At 30.7% G+C, this 16,380-nt stretch overlaps 1 protein-coding gene across 1 annotated transcript in view; it reads right to left on the bottom strand.

The window, feature by feature from the left end:
- Positions 1-16,380, bottom strand: part of LOC148280287 (uncharacterized) — a 600,658-nt gene that overhangs the window by 120,195 nt on the left and 464,083 nt on the right. The gene's annotated exons all lie outside the window — the stretch shown is intronic.

Raw genomic sequence — 16,380 nt, 5'->3', positions numbered from 1 at the left:
TAGATACATATTACCACTTTTCACTGAATTCTTAATAAGTCAACACCCATGATATCGTAAATTTTGGCGTTTACATCGGAAACCCTCGTATGACGTCCATAAAATCAACCAACATTGGATTAGGTTTTGCAAATAGCCGTATAGGGTTAAATTAAAATCTATTTTTAATATTTATCCTATATAGCCTACAGAAGTTATACTCAATTTATTTATTTTTTTAATTTTCATGGATTCCCTACAAATGAATTTTTTGGTGCATCGGTTTTTTAGCCGTTTCACAGTCGCGTTGACGTGATGAAAGTATTAAGTCGATAAGATAACACACACAGAGATTAGTGGGGAGACCCAGGCTGAGATGGGAGAACGAAGTGAGAAAGGACGCAGCCCAGTTTCTCCAGGTGGCAAATTGGAAGACGGCGGCTGAGGACAGACGGAGTTGGAGAAGAAAGTTGCAGAAGGCTAAAGCTCAAAATGGGCTGTAGCGCCATAGGAGGGTGTGAGAAATTGGTTGGTTGGAAGAAATTGCCATTTGGCAATAAGCCCGCCAATGTACAAATAACATTATGTACAAAAAATTAAATAAATAAAATAAATAACACATTAATTTATTAATAAATAAAAAAGGAATAGCCCACGCTCAGACGCTGAAGTCTTTGTAGGATTTTTTTCCAATTTATGTTAAAGCTTAATTTTAAGATGTATTTTTGTAATTAAAATTCAATGTAAATATATGCATGGAAAAATAAACAAATAAAAAAAATAAAAAAATATTGACTTGTACAGTTTGCATGACCGTATATTTATACAACAATATGGCTTCTACATATATGATAAAATGAGGCAAAAAGAATATTATTATGAAAATATCTTGAATAATCTTTGACTCGGAAACAAAACTTTCATGTCTTTCGTATATGTTTATCGTATTAAAACGTGTTAGTCTTTATAGGAAATTTGGACGGCTCGGAACAGGAAATATTAGGTTATTTTCAGGATAATGTTAAGTCCTACGACGGAGAGTGGTACATGAAAAAGCTTTCAGTTGTAACAGCTGATCCGAGTTCCAGTCTGTAGAGGAACAGTGACCTTGTTCACAATTAATAACCTAAATCACTATTTAGACACAACCACCTCACGAGAGAGAACAAAGGGAAATTAAATAATATTTTATTTAGAGATAGAAGAGGTATATCAAAGGGTTTTCCAGAAAATAGTCTCCACAATATTATATTCTCATTGTCAAGCTTTGATAAAGTATCCCACGTGGGCTGCTGAAAATAAAAGACAGAATAAAAGATTGGTTGGTTTGGGTTTTTGATTAATTGAAAAAATCAAACAATAAACATTGGAAACACATCCTTCTATTCAAATAAATGTTTAAAAGTATTTCATAGTATAGTGTAGATTCTTAGTTTATTTTTATTGCAAAGTTTGTATGAATTTATGAGGTTCTGTATTAATACCTAGAATAGGTTTATTTAATTCTTATTTCTCTTTTCTTAATTTATAGAAAAGGTATCGGAATGAAATTTTCTGTGTCGGTACATTTAGCGTTTTTTAAAGATTAGTTATTTTATTTGCATACCGTACTTTAAGGGTTTTTGGGTGGTTTTTGTTCCCATAATAAATAATTTATCAAAAAAACAACACGCTAATGGTAAATATCTATAGTTTGTAAAAAAACATTTCTCTAGTAGAATAATCTAAAAAAGAAAATATGGCGATACGTTTGAATAAAAAAATGAGACCGCGTATCCTCTTAAAACGGAAATATAAGTAAATAAATATTTTCAAAAATATTTACAGTGACTTATAAGCGTTTAAAAAAATTTCAAAACTATATTTATTTAACTTTTTGTAAAAGCATATTTGTACATTGGCGCGGGTTTATTGCTAAATGGCAATTTCTTCCAACCAACCAAGAAAATAAAAGCTGAAACAAGATTCTGATTCTATTACACATACAGAACTGTATTCTTAAGCTGGTCGGACATATACCGAGTATTTTTAAAATTGCTTTCGTTGATTAATGTTTGTAAAATAAAATTTAGCAAATGGTAAAAAATGACGTAAATAAGCGTTAAGAAGTAGATAAAGTTTTTAAAAAGGCGAAAAACTCATTTCAAACATAATGTAAAATAATTCAAATAAAAAATAATGAGGACACGTGAAAAACAACCAGGGATTGGGTCACGGCCCACTTCTGTAGTGGATTCGAGATAAGAAATATTTTTCTTTTACAAAACAAGAAAAGTTATTCAATCAGTTAAGATTAATTATTCCGAAAAAACTAATTAAAAAGGTCCCTTTAAACACGATTCCCAGTAAATGTTCTTCGTCATTATGTATTCCGAGCATTTATTATTAAAGACGTGCACACCATGAAATACAGACGAAATCTGAAAAAAAAAACACCGTCGAAATATTTTTTTCACATTAAAAAAGATTTTTCTACAAAGACATAGGAATGTTATTAGAAATATAAATCGTATTGTAAGTCAATTCTAAAACAAATAACACTTTAATTTTTTTTGTTGTTTTCACACAATTGTAAAACATAATACATTATGTCAGTACGTATGAATTTAAATTCATGTCACAATTTACTATGTGATTTTGCTTCAAATTGATTTAAAGTTAGTTAAATATTGTTTGCATTGTTAAAAAAATGATCATAATCACATAAGTTTACATTTCACAAATTAATGCAGTAGTGGACTTTTGCAATATTTTGGTAATGAAATAATTGCACCGAATGCGTACTCGTATTATTAAAAAACGTTTGAAATTGGAAGATTTGTAATAACATTTAGTTATATATCGACAAATTATGATTACTAATTGTAAGGAATGTAGGTATATTGTTGGTGACAACAATATATCTACAGTCGTCTGCATACCCACACAGCTTGGAAAGTCATTCTAGATTTGTCTCTCCTGGCAAACAGTCGCTCTCTTACCACAATATAATAAGCATTTAGAATAAACCACAGTCAATAAGTCTTATTATTGATCTTTATATACCACCATAGGGTATAACACTAATAAACAAAAGATATAATAAAAATCAATTAAATGTCGACTAGCCTCGAAACAATAAATATTTAATCAAATCTAAATTATTAATTTATAGCACTATACACGAGTGAGTACAAAATTGTAAAGCGCTCTAGAGTGATAAAAAAAACAGGGTTTTAATAATCCTGTTATGTTTATTATTGATAAACACAATATGTAAAACGTGAATTGATAGAAACAACTTCAAGTTAAGAGAGGATTTTTTATTTACTTTAAAATTACTAGATGGTGAAACAGTTTAATAATTTATACACTCAGTTCGATGCGAACTTTTCCATCCCTGCTAATAACAGGGGTCGGAATACTAGACGAGGGAATATTAAGATTTTTGATGATCTACTTAAGAAATTATTAAGGAAACAACCATTTCAAGTTCTCAGCGAGTATCCGGTTTGCGTGCAAGGAACTTTGCTTCAACAAATACATCAAAATTATATGAGCTTTAATGAAAGGACATTCAAAAAAATAAATGTTTATACTACGACCATACAGGAAGTGTAGGAAATCAACCAATATTACAAAATTGTTCCATCTACATTTCCCAATAGGGGAGAAGTCACAGTATGTATTTATTTAGTATTGATAGAAGAGGCCGCTTAAAATTCACTGCACACCCCCTAGGAAAGTGGTTTATCCCAAGGGTTGCGTTTAATATTAAAACGCCAATTGAAAGTAAATATTCAATTAATATTTCTCAGCGCACGTGCACAAATATACTAGACAGTAATGGTTACAATTAATTTGATACGTAAACTAATGTTATTCCAGCAAAACGTATTTAATTTCATAAAATTTAAGACTTGCATGTTAAAATATTATAACTATCATTTTTTAAATAAAGATTTTTTTTATGCATATAAGTAAATATATTATTCATTACAAGAACTAAGAGTGGGCAGAGCCATGTTACATGGGAGATTAAGCTAACCAAAGCACACAACGAGTAGTATTATGTAAAAATTCCCTTGTATTGTATAGCTTCTCTGGATATAAATAAATATATTATTATGTACATAATTATTTTTCATTTTTTGCTTTTTTTTCATTTTTCTAAATATTATTTGAAAACATAAATTATATGTACTTTTTTATTCGCTCCTTATATTTGAGTTAGAAGTAATTATTATTATACAACTATGTAGTTTTATCACATGTTTTAATGTAAAGGATCTTTATCGACAAGCTCTATTAATTGGCTTGGTGAATTCTGTAAAAAAAAGTTTTTAAAAAAATAGTAAAAATGTAATATTGTATGTAAATAAAAAAAAATAATCAGGAGATGCGGTGAGGTTTTCGATAAGGGGAACAGTCACTTGGTACTATGTACATTGGTAAAATATGTGCCTACACAGTAGATCGGATAAAGTACTTTGAATAAACTAAAAAAGCTAATTTTAGTAGAAATAGATTTTTATTTCATGGTTTAATATTAAAATACTACCGTGTCGACCGATTTAAGTGTTAGATTTGTTATAAAACAATCTTAATACCCAAAAATAAACATGAATTATTTTGTTAGAATTTATTCCGTAGAGCTACTAAAGATCTCAATTTGTGCAGGCGCGGACGTCTCATTTCAGAATTAGACGGAGCGCGGCGAATTTGACTTCAGTCCGCGTATAAACGCGCAGGCGAATGGTTGTGTGCGGGCTTGTTGTAATTTTATAGAAATGATTAATTAATGAACATCGAACCCATCTCAGATCGCTATGATTAACAACAAACTAATTATGAAATATTGACTGTAATTACAAAAAAAGTTAGTTAACTCATAGATAAAAAAAAACAAGTCTTGAGTCAACGACACTAGCCACGGGATCACACCCGGTATAGAATTACAGCCATTATCCTTTCACTGAGTAACACTATTAGTCTATAAAAATATTCATTCATTATTCCCTTTCCGCACTCAATGGTGCATAGGGCACTGCATTAGTACACAGTTTACAGCGTATCTTGATAATTTTTGTTGCATGAAGGTAAGATAATCAGTCTTACACTTCAGATACCAGTCCACGGACTATGAAATATTCTAGTGTGAAAAAACCCTTTTAAATAAATATTTCATATTAACCATGTCGGGAATCGAACCTAAGACCTCTTGTATGGTAAGCAAACGCACTGACCATTTTTTTTTTTTTTTTGAAGTTGCTTTATTATTTACCTTGCTTATAATATACAAGGTTTGTATTTCGAAAAGTGGATTTTTCCGCATTTAAATATACTTAAATTCATCTAAACTATTGGGATCAGGAGGGATATACTAATGTGGGCTAATCAGGAACTTCTCAGCATTTGCTCACGTAGAGAGCAAATCGCTTAAAACTCTTCAGGAGAAGCCGGCCTGTTGGCAGTAGTCATAGACCTTCCGTTCCACTAGAGGAGTGTTCGGGATTTTGTTCCCTACTTTGTTTTATTTTACCAATTGCCTGCAATATATTGATCATGTACGATGACCATTGCAACGAGAGGCCGACCAAAAATATACAAACTTTATAATATTACGTATTTTATATTTTTTTAGATACGTGGTTTTATTACTGTTTTTCATCGTTTGTTTACCAGCTACGGTGTGTATTTTGCTGGATATTTCATATTCAGATAATGTAAAAAATAAACAGCGGGCGAGGGAGCGCTTCGGGGAAACTCTCAACGGGAAGCTAATCGTAAAGGAATGAAGAAATGGGGAGAAAATAGGGAGGGGAGGAAAGGAAGAGATTCCGTGATAGGTAGTGACAGGTGGCATAGAATATTGTCGTCATAGTATCGGATACATAAACCTTCAATTGCTAATCGTTGGGGGACCATTGAGCGTGGAAAACAAATATTTTTCAACGTGAGGTGGGCCTGTTGAGAATTCCCTAATATGCCCGAGGGGCCACAAAAAATGCAAAATAGGAAGCTTGTGTAACTACTGAGCCCCACGCTTACAAGAAAAAATAAAATAACATTAAAAAATATTTTGAGTATAAAAAACATTCTTAGATTGGCTCAAGCATTTAACATACCGGTTTCAAGGCTCTCTCTTATCAATGCGGTATTTCAATCAAATAATTTTGTAGCATTATTTGAAAAATTAAGTATTTCATCGTTAATAAAAAACAAGCACAAAATTAGCGGTACGAGTATAATGAATAACCAGTTCTGATTTAAGTATCTATCAATGATGAATGAACATAACTAACGTTCAATTTATATTAAGCGCATTATACCCTTGATATGTAATAATTGTTTAAAAAAGTAACATTTTCAAGTTTTATATTTTAACGAAAACAAATCTATCGAATTGTTAATGGTATTGGCATTAACATATTATTACATAGACATGCCCTGAGTCCTCAAAAATGATGAACTTAACTCATGCCCGAACGCTCAGTCATGCCCGATGCGTATTTAGTCGTTCTTCGATTACCAGCTGGGCGTGACGTTTAGAATCAAATAAAAAATTCCTAGTTGTGTCATGAAAATGTGTACAAACCTTTCGGATAAACATTAATAGGATTATGTATCTTTTCATTATTAAATATTTGTTTATGAGTGATTGACAAAGCTTAAAACAATTCATATTCAAATATAATTATAACTTTTTGTAAACGTCAAACTACGCCAAGTGGCGCAATTGCGAAGCTCTTCTTAATTACAGTGATGCACTGATAGGAATACGTTTTTAAAATATAAAGGTGAGTTAACATTATCTTCTCATTCCTAAAAATCTAGCAAAAATAAATAAGCGAAATCGTAAGGAAAAACCCTGATTGTTATCCATCAAAAATGAATGTTGATTCTAAATGTTGAAGTACAAACTTTTTTACGTGCAAAAAATGAGTATCCTTTAGTTGTTGGTAGCATATTCATGCTCGTTGAATGCAGCTCTGTTATAAATAAAGAGTACTAAGTAACTATAGGTGCGTTTTTGTGTCACTACTTATTAATATATATATGGCGAAATTCGAAAAGAAGATAACCGTAACGCAAGGTATGGGGTTTATTTTAAAATCATTATAAAATAAAAATACTTATGTAAATTTATTATCATTAAATAAAGAAGCCAACGTATGATTTTAAACATATAACTTAAACAGATAAAGCCATATAAACTATATTACAAAACCATGATTATGAGCGACTCTTCGCCAAAGGAAACCCGACGGTAAAACAAAATGTACAAAATAAATAAAAAGGCGAGAACTTTCTCTCACCGTGAAGGATAAATTAGGGGGAAAGAAAAGATGGAGTGAGATATATAAATCGCATACTGATAAATCACATGCATACTCCACATTGCCGTTTTATAGGATCAGGGTGGAACCACATAGCGCCTATAAACGTTTTTATTAGCGGTTACCTTTATACACACTGACTTGCCTCGTAAGCGCTAATACAGATAACTAAAAGGTTATCGTTTTACTTACCGATTATCGAATAACACAAGCGAGCGTCCCATTTTTCTTTAAACGTCAGAGTCAAATTATTGGACCTTCCTATCACATAAAAGGTTTACTAATTTTGATTTCTGGCTATCAAAAAACAATCTGTATCTGTATAGTTTCAGAAACAGGAAAGAATTTTGATTGTGGATTTGTAAATGATTTAATGGATCTAAAAATATATTTATAAATAATGATTTTTTAAAAGTTTATAGAAACAGGTGTTTTTGTATGAATTCTATTAATTTTATATCATTTAATAGATATTTTGTAGTGCTGTAAGAAATAAGAAAAACAACCCGCCAAGTACAAATGTTTGAATAACAGTGGCACAAGTCAAAAAACTCATTTTCACAAGAGAGCAGTTACACACACCCGCGCAATCAGTAAACTTACATTAATTAGCAAAAACAAAGCCATAACTTAAAGTTTATCCATCTAGCTTCAAATTTTTTCAAAAATACAATGACAAACAGGTTATTGTATTATTATTATTTTTTGAATTTCAGTAAAAAATACTTTCAAGGCATGATTAATTTATGATTTCAATTTACATTTGCATACTTATTCACCAACATATTATGACTTCTTTGGCGGTGCCCGTGTTAAGTCATAATAATTAACTAAAAAATATTAAGTAAATTGAAATAATTCATAATGATACAAAAAAATGATAAAAAACAACAATCCAGATACAAGAATAATGAATAATAATGAAATATTATGATACAATATTAGAATAACAATAAAATTAAAATAACAATCCAAATACAAGAAATAACATTAAATACTTTGAATAACAATATTATAATAAAAAAATTAGAAATAACATTAAAAACTTATAAAAGTAATAAAATATAAACCATACATATGAAGTAACAAATGTAAACCAGTATACAAAATAATGATATTATTAAAATTAACTGAATATAGCATAAAAACGTAATAGTTATAATGATTAAAATATGGTAACATAAGTATAAATTAAGTAATCAACAGTGGAACAAAATAACAGTTTAAATTGTGCGGATAAAAAATATTTTCTGAACATTTCTGCGTACTTAACTGAAAAATGTATATTTTGGACATGTGCCATTATAATCGCTTAGGTGCGTATTAATAGTATGCTAGGATTCTAAAAAATACAGTAATTTATAAACATGTTAAATTAAATTATTATAAACGGCTACGCGTTTATATTGTTTCAATTCATTTTATATTTTATTAACTGTTCTGGACGTAATATTATGATGAAGAATGATCACTATAAATGTGTATAATTAATCATAAAATAACTTTATATGTAACAAACCTATTCAAATTTGTAATTTTTTTATTGTGACTAACACAAATATGATAATTTTGGGGTCATTTCCCACTACTCAAAAACTAAATGTGCCTGATGAGGAAAATAAAATTACAGTAAAGCAGGGTTAAACCTCAAACATTTAATTCGTAAGTCCACGACACTATCATAGGACTACAACCGGTGAAATAAATAAATGAAAAGAAAATAAGATATACACGATGTCGTGTAAGAATGCTATTATTGAATTTAATGACGAAACAAACCACGTTTTGGGTGCTGTTAACAAAAACAACACGCAAAATGCTATAAAGATTGATTCCTGAAACATTCCAGAAGCTGCCGCTTGAAACCGGAATGGGGTTTCAGTTTTCAGGTTCACTTTCAGTTCCTAGTTTTCAGTTCTCGCGTTCCAAGTCTCAATCGATTCGTTTTCCGGACTCCAGATTGACGCGAGTTTCCTAAATGACATTGACGTGATCGCTCGTATTCCCTTTAAATATATGGAAAGGAAAACAGTGAAGGCTCGGTGACGCTATTTGATGGCTCCGTAGTGTTTTTACGGATGAATTGTCAATCACGTGTCAAACATTATTTGCTTTATTTATCTCCCCTATTATTCGGAAACGTGTTGATTTGTTTTATTTTCTGTCGTTCGCTAATTATAATTAGATTATTTGAGTTAATAATGAGTTTTTATTCGGCTTGTCACGGACACATTGATGTGATTTGCTGATAAAGCTTTACTCTTTATTTGTTGAATTATGAATGATTTGTGAATATAATTCAACTCGAAACGTAAGTAGCCATAAGATGAATTGGGTATTTAATATTCACACTTTACCCTTTTAGTTGGTGTTCATTTAAGATGCATTTTCTGTGTACCGAAATAAAAAGTTTTTTAGTTTGACAGCTATCTTGGCTTCTGACTGGTTTGTGTGTTTTTAAGAGAATTCAAGCCGACTTTTTAAATGATATTTTTGGAAAATTTTAAATACCTTTTATTAAATTTTAGTAAATATAATTGAATGAACATAATACATTATTGGTAGACAACAATATATACTAGGTTTCATAAGTTTTGTTGAAAAACTTTAATTTTATTCATATTTCAAGTAGAAAACAACTAGAATTATTTCAATATTGTAAGCAAAGGAAGTATTTGACTGAAATGAGATAAACATTTGATGGAAAACAATTTTCTTAGTAATTATGGAGGCGTCATGTTTCACATAAAATGTGACTGAAAAAAAATACCTTTTTTATTATCTTATGAATACATTTTTAAACAGTTATTTTAGAAGAAATAAAATATTTAAGTTTTTAAAATATATAAAACCAAAATTATTATTCATATCTTCGATATAAATTGAGGAACTTGGTTAATTTAATGAACGTTATTTTCTTTAAGAAATTGACACCATAAATTCCACAACTACTAGACTAAATACGTGATAAAACTAAAACTATATGTGGATAATTAAAAAAATATATATTTCAAACATCTGTTGATGAGACTTATAATTATCGAAATAGTCTCAAACAAATTGTAGAATATTACAAACGATAAATTGCCCTAATTGATACCAGATTGATTAATTAAAAAATTAAATACAAAAAACGAAACTATTTTTTACTTTTTGAAAATATTTGACAGACTATTCGATAGATGCGAAAACGAGAAAGCTAAAAACGATGTGTCAATAAAAAAAAACTTTAAAAAAAACATTTCCAAAGTAGGATATTCTTATAAGCGTGCGTGCTTCAGAAGATATGAATGGAGAGCAAGTGAGGTAGGTAAATAAATATAGTAAGTAGAGTTGCTCTTTTTTTTTCTGCCTACTCTTACGGGAAAGTGTAGTGAAGGTTTTTTAACTTCTGTTTTAAGTTGAATTTCGCATTCCAGTAGCTAAATAAAAATTATTTTATAGAGTTTCAATATTGTGAAACTACGTACATTATTATACAGAATTTAAAGTAGAAATCGGACTATCAAAAATTACAAAGGGAACGTTCCCCACTCGTGACGTCACAAGGGGATGATTGATTCGCATAGAATTCACTAAACAGCTGACGACAGGGGTGTAATATTCTAATATGAGTAAAGAGCGAAAAAATATATCAACGTTACGAGGAAACAGTGATGGAAAAAACTGCAAAACCGAAACAAAATTTACACGCCTACTAAAAATATTTGTGAGTTGTAGTTTTAATTCGATAAATTTTCGCTTGTTACTTTACTTAATAACTTAATGTTTTTGTTGGAGCGCTTAGTTTCCAGTAAATCAATTTAATTTCATCCTGGTGGCAATTATAATAAAATAATCGAGTTGAATAATTTTATAATCTAATAAATGAAACTTTCCAAACATAAATAAGCGTAATTAGTCAAAATTATTTTAATATTATATCTCTCTCTCTTCGATAGTTATGAAACAAAAATCGATTGCAGCTACATATATATACTATCGTATACCACAAAATGTCGAATTTAGTTTTTTCACGGTTGTATATACAATAAGTTTCTTTATTCAAAATTTTAACATAATCTCTGAAAGCATTTTTTCCGTAAAAATAGCGCGAATATGCGCCGTAAACTATAGTATTAACACAAACGACTGTGTTGAGTTGAGTGGAGGTAGACGTAAACAAATATTTCGTAAGTTACGGTCATTTGAATGAATGCAGATTCCAAGTAAAAAACTGTAAGTACTATATACGATCTTTTGAACCGATACGGATTCCACGTAAAAAATCGTACAGCTGAAATCTCAAACAGTGTTAATCGTAGATATCATTTTCAAATGTCATTCAAAAACACAAAAATTATTACTAGTAAATTCTGAAATTCAAATAAATAGCTTTAGAATTGTAACTTGGATGAACATAAACATTTTTAAATAGCTCTCCTAAAGAAAATATGTTTTCAACATACGATAGTTTACTTGGCTGCCATCGAAATACTTTCCTTTATTTTTGTCGCTTTTTTAACGTTCACACATTTATTATTTTTTAAACTTCAAGGTGATCTATCTTACACTTCAGGTGCCATCGAGCCGAAAACACTTGCCGAGGATTATATTTATAATATTTGCTATTATGACAAGCTTATAACTTTTATCATGAATTTTTTTATCAAAGTAGTGTTTTACAATTAAGTCAGAAACATGGGTCAAATGATAACGTACACAAATGTGACAATTCATTAAACTCCAAGCTGCATTATAAAGTGATTTTTCATAATTATCACAGCCTCATTCGCACCTGATTGTGCAAAGCGCTCTCTATTGGCACATTCCAAGTAGCGTTTCTCAAGCATCTATTACAGGAAGGTAAGGTGATCTATCTTACACTTTAGGTGCCGAAGTACAGTGAAATACTTTAGTGTAACCGAAAACATTTTTTTTAAAAATGTTATCAACGTTCAAAATGTTAGCAAAAATTTGGATCTGAATTACTTTGGTAGTAAATTAAACATTTTTATCAACAACATTTTGCGTTTGTCAATTTTTTTGTAGACAAGTACGGATTTAACTCCCTACGTCAAGAGATGAAAGAGTTGAAGGAATACAGATGTTCAAATATGAGCAGAATGGTGAATGCTACACAGAGTGTGTACAGTGGCCACTTAAATCAGCCATTGACAGGTCATAAGCCCTGTAGATGCCTAGACTTCTATATTACCTTCTCTAAAATGTTTTTCATCTCTGTTGTAATATGTGAATATTAACAGCTTCCTAAGGAGTTGAATCCAGTTCTTGTCTACAAAAATTTGGACAAACGAAGAAGTATAAAAATTGAAAAATAAACATTTCAGGCTTTGCCTAGTATGTAGGTGATATTATTCAATCGGATGAATCTCACCCGCATAAATAAAGGTTTCAGCACTTAAACTTCAAAAACGTCAACAGATGAAAGAATAGAAGGAATATAGATTTTCAAATATGGGCAGAATGGTGAATGTGACAGTGTGTAAAGTGGCCACGTAAACCAGCCATTGACAGGTCATAAACCCTGTAGATGCCTAGACTTCTATCTTACCTTCTCTCAAATGTTCTTCATCTCTGTAGTAATATGTTAACAACTTTACTAATTAATTAAAAAATAAATAATAACAATCAGTATACAATAAATTCCTTATACCTGTAATCACCCTGGATCCCATAATGTCGATTTTATTTAGTTGTCTTTGCTTTCTCTTTTATTGTTTACTTTCTAGTTTCTAGTTATAATATGCTACTAAAATGGACTCTGTCCAAAAGTTTATTGAAATAAATAAAATAAAATAAACAATAGGAAAAACGATTCAAACAAGTTGATAAAATTTATTAAATAAATGGAATTAATTTGACGTTTATAATTATTGTATATTTTTGTTTATTAAATGGAAGAAATTCGATGAAATTTATTTGAAATAAAACACGTGATAAAGCGATTCGAAACTGGGCATGTAGAAAAACGTCGCCCTAGGAAAGGGAAAGCAAAATAGAGAGGGAAAGAGGGTGGGTTTATGGAACGCGAAGAAGGGGCGGCTGTTGCTAGCTACAGAGGGATGGGAGACGGGGAGAAGAGGGTGCATCGAGTATCCACGTGTCTCTCTACTAAAATGTAATATAACATGAAGATTCACTTTTCTTCCGAACAAAATGTCGCCAACATAACATTTTTAATATTTCAGAAGTTTCTTCGTAAATTGATTCAACAGAGGTTTTTCTACAAAATATTTTTAATGAAAAAATACAAGGATGTATCACAAATTATAAAACAGTCATATCAGAAAATCGTGCAAAAATATATTATAGTTCGTACAATGCTGCTCCCATTGACATATACATGTCCTTTGTCGGCCTCGTGGTGTAATGGTCAGCGCGTTTGCCTAAAGTGCAAGAAGTCTAGGGTTTGATTCCCGGCATGATTGATATGAAATGTTTATTTACAAGGATGTTTTCACACAAGAATATTTCATAGTCCCAGGACTGGTTACGGAAGCGTAAGACTGATCACTTTACCTTCATGTAACACAATTGATCGAGATATGATTCGATTGATGTACAAATCCAGTGCCCTATGAGCCATTAGGTGCGGAAAGGGAATGATGATGAGCCCTAAAAAATGATGACGCTTAACTCATGCCCAAATTATTAGTCATGCCCAAAGCGTATTTAGTCGTTCCTCGACGGCCAGCTAGGCGTGACGTTTCGAATCGAAATGAAATGCCCATTTCTGTCATGAAAATGTGTGAAAACTTTTGCGATAAACACTATAAAAACGATTGTGTAATTTTTCATTGGCAAAATATTTGTTCGTGATTAACAAAGCTTAAAACAATTAATATTCAAATAGGAATATTATTTTTTGTAAACGTCAAATTACGCCAAGTGGCGCCATTGCAAAGCTTCTCTTAATAACAGTGATGTACTAATAGGAATTCGTTTAATGAGTGCTGAGTTAATATTATCTTTTCGGTCCTAAAAATTCAGTAAAAATAAATAAATTGATCGAAATTATAAGGAAAGAACCCGATTGAGATCCACTAAAAACGAATGTTGATTGTTAACGTTAAAATACAAAACTTTTTCAATTTTTAGTAGCATACGCTCATTGAATGCAGCCCTGGTTTAAATCAACAATACTTAGTAACTATGAGTACGGTGTCGTGTTACTTTAAAAAAATATATTTTACTCGATGGGGCATGTTTATGAATTATATGTCAATGGTTGCTCCGGAATATCTGAGTATTTAAGATGAACTAGCTGAAAGATGTCGTTCTAGAGGTCTTATGGGCTCTTTTTAAATAAAGAGATTGAAAAAAAAACTTCAATGAACGGCTAATTACTTACACTATCAATCTAATTTTCCCATTATTGGCGGCAATAGGGCATGCTAGTTCATTAGCTTGTTAATTAACTGGCGTTACGGAATGGCTGGTGGAAGGGACGGTTTAGGTTTTCCCGATAAGACTTGTCTCTCCCGGTTTACTCTTAGATTAGTTACATTTATAATAAACACATGGTAACAAGTAAATTAAATTTGGTAAACGCGCATTAACGGTTACAGGCCCTATCTTAGCAGAAGTGTAAAACTGTAAGGGTAAAGTGATGTATCAAAAACATGAAAACCAGTTCTCTAAATCATCGAATAAATCATTCGCAGGGAATGAAAAAATCAATTGTTTTACTTAAAATTTCATTCGAACTTAATTCAGTATTGTATATGATCACTCAAGAGCTTTTAAGGTTTCTGCATTAATACAGAAACTGCGCTACACAAGTTATCCACGAATACAAAAAAGTACATTAAATACATGTTGTTATTTCGTGGTTGTACCGTATACTGAAAAAAATCCGCCCTTAAAAAAATGACATCCATATTTGAAAATAATGCGGTGAGAAAACGTTATCGTGTGAGGGTGAGGGAATAAGTTGGGGTTGTCATAGTTTAAAACCATAAAAAATAATAGCACCTAGATAATGCAAACACAAAACAATAATAAAATTATTACATATTTTTATGGATACATGTTTTTTTTCTATTACAATCTTCTTTTATATGTTTAGTTAATCTTAAAACTGTAACTATTATATGCATTATTTATTTCAATGTGAAATAATGAACATGCTAGCCAGGTTGACGAGATCGAAAAGAGGCTCATGCCTGAGGGTAGGTTGAGCCGACCTCAGAGGTTACAAGGCAATTGCCCGGAGACCTCTACCTTGTAGACGATGAGGGGGGGTTTAGAGCGACAGTGAAAGGGACATTGAAAGTTGTGAATCGGGTTGTGGTCCTGTGGCTAGTGTCTCGGACTCACGGACCAAAGGTCTGTGGTTCGAATCCCACTTTACCCCAACTTGATTCCCATTTTCTAATAGTGAGTTATTTACAACTCGTTGAAAATGGCCCTCAAAATTAAATATTTGGGTAAATCATAAGAACGCAAATATTTCTTTTTAAAAAAAAAAAAAAAAAAATGAAAATATTTGTTCGCGCTTTTCCTTAATGAATTTGGTTAGTAAAGGATGAAATACAATCAATTAGTAATGAAAAAAAAAATTATTCGAAGAAAGACATTTAGTCTTTAAAATGGATTCAGGTATGTGGTGGATGTTTTCAATATCCGATGGTGATTACTTTGAAAGCGGCAATATTAATATCGAGGAACAAATAAAGAATTTTTAAATTAATACAAATTCCGTGTATTTTTTATCGAACTGTGTACATAAATTATCATAAACTAATAAAATAAATATGAAACAACTTTGTTTTTAATTACTTACTTTTTGTTTTTTCTACCGACGGGTTTCTAATCTACACAAGCTTATTTATCAGGGTATAATTAACCAATGAATTCTATGCTATTTTATTTTAACAGTGATTACTGAATACTACATCAAACCTATGGAGCTAATAAATCAAGTCTTATTGTCATGTTGTTCTTGTAAAGATGGAAAGTGTGTGAGATGGGTACGATCTTTAAAATTAGACAGGAGTGGAATAAAGAAAATATTGTTTGCTTGCTAATTTAATATTTTTTTCTTTTCGTCATGTTGTTCTTCTAAAGATGGAAAGTG

Source organism: Micrasema longulum, unplaced genomic scaffold, assembly GCF_059751315.1.
Source record: "Micrasema longulum isolate JH-2025_06_02 unplaced genomic scaffold, ASM5975131v1 h1tg000597l, whole genome shotgun sequence".
NCBI lineage: Eukaryota > Metazoa > Arthropoda > Insecta > Trichoptera > Brachycentridae > Micrasema > Micrasema longulum.
This window is presented reverse-complemented; position numbering and strand designations above follow the sequence as displayed.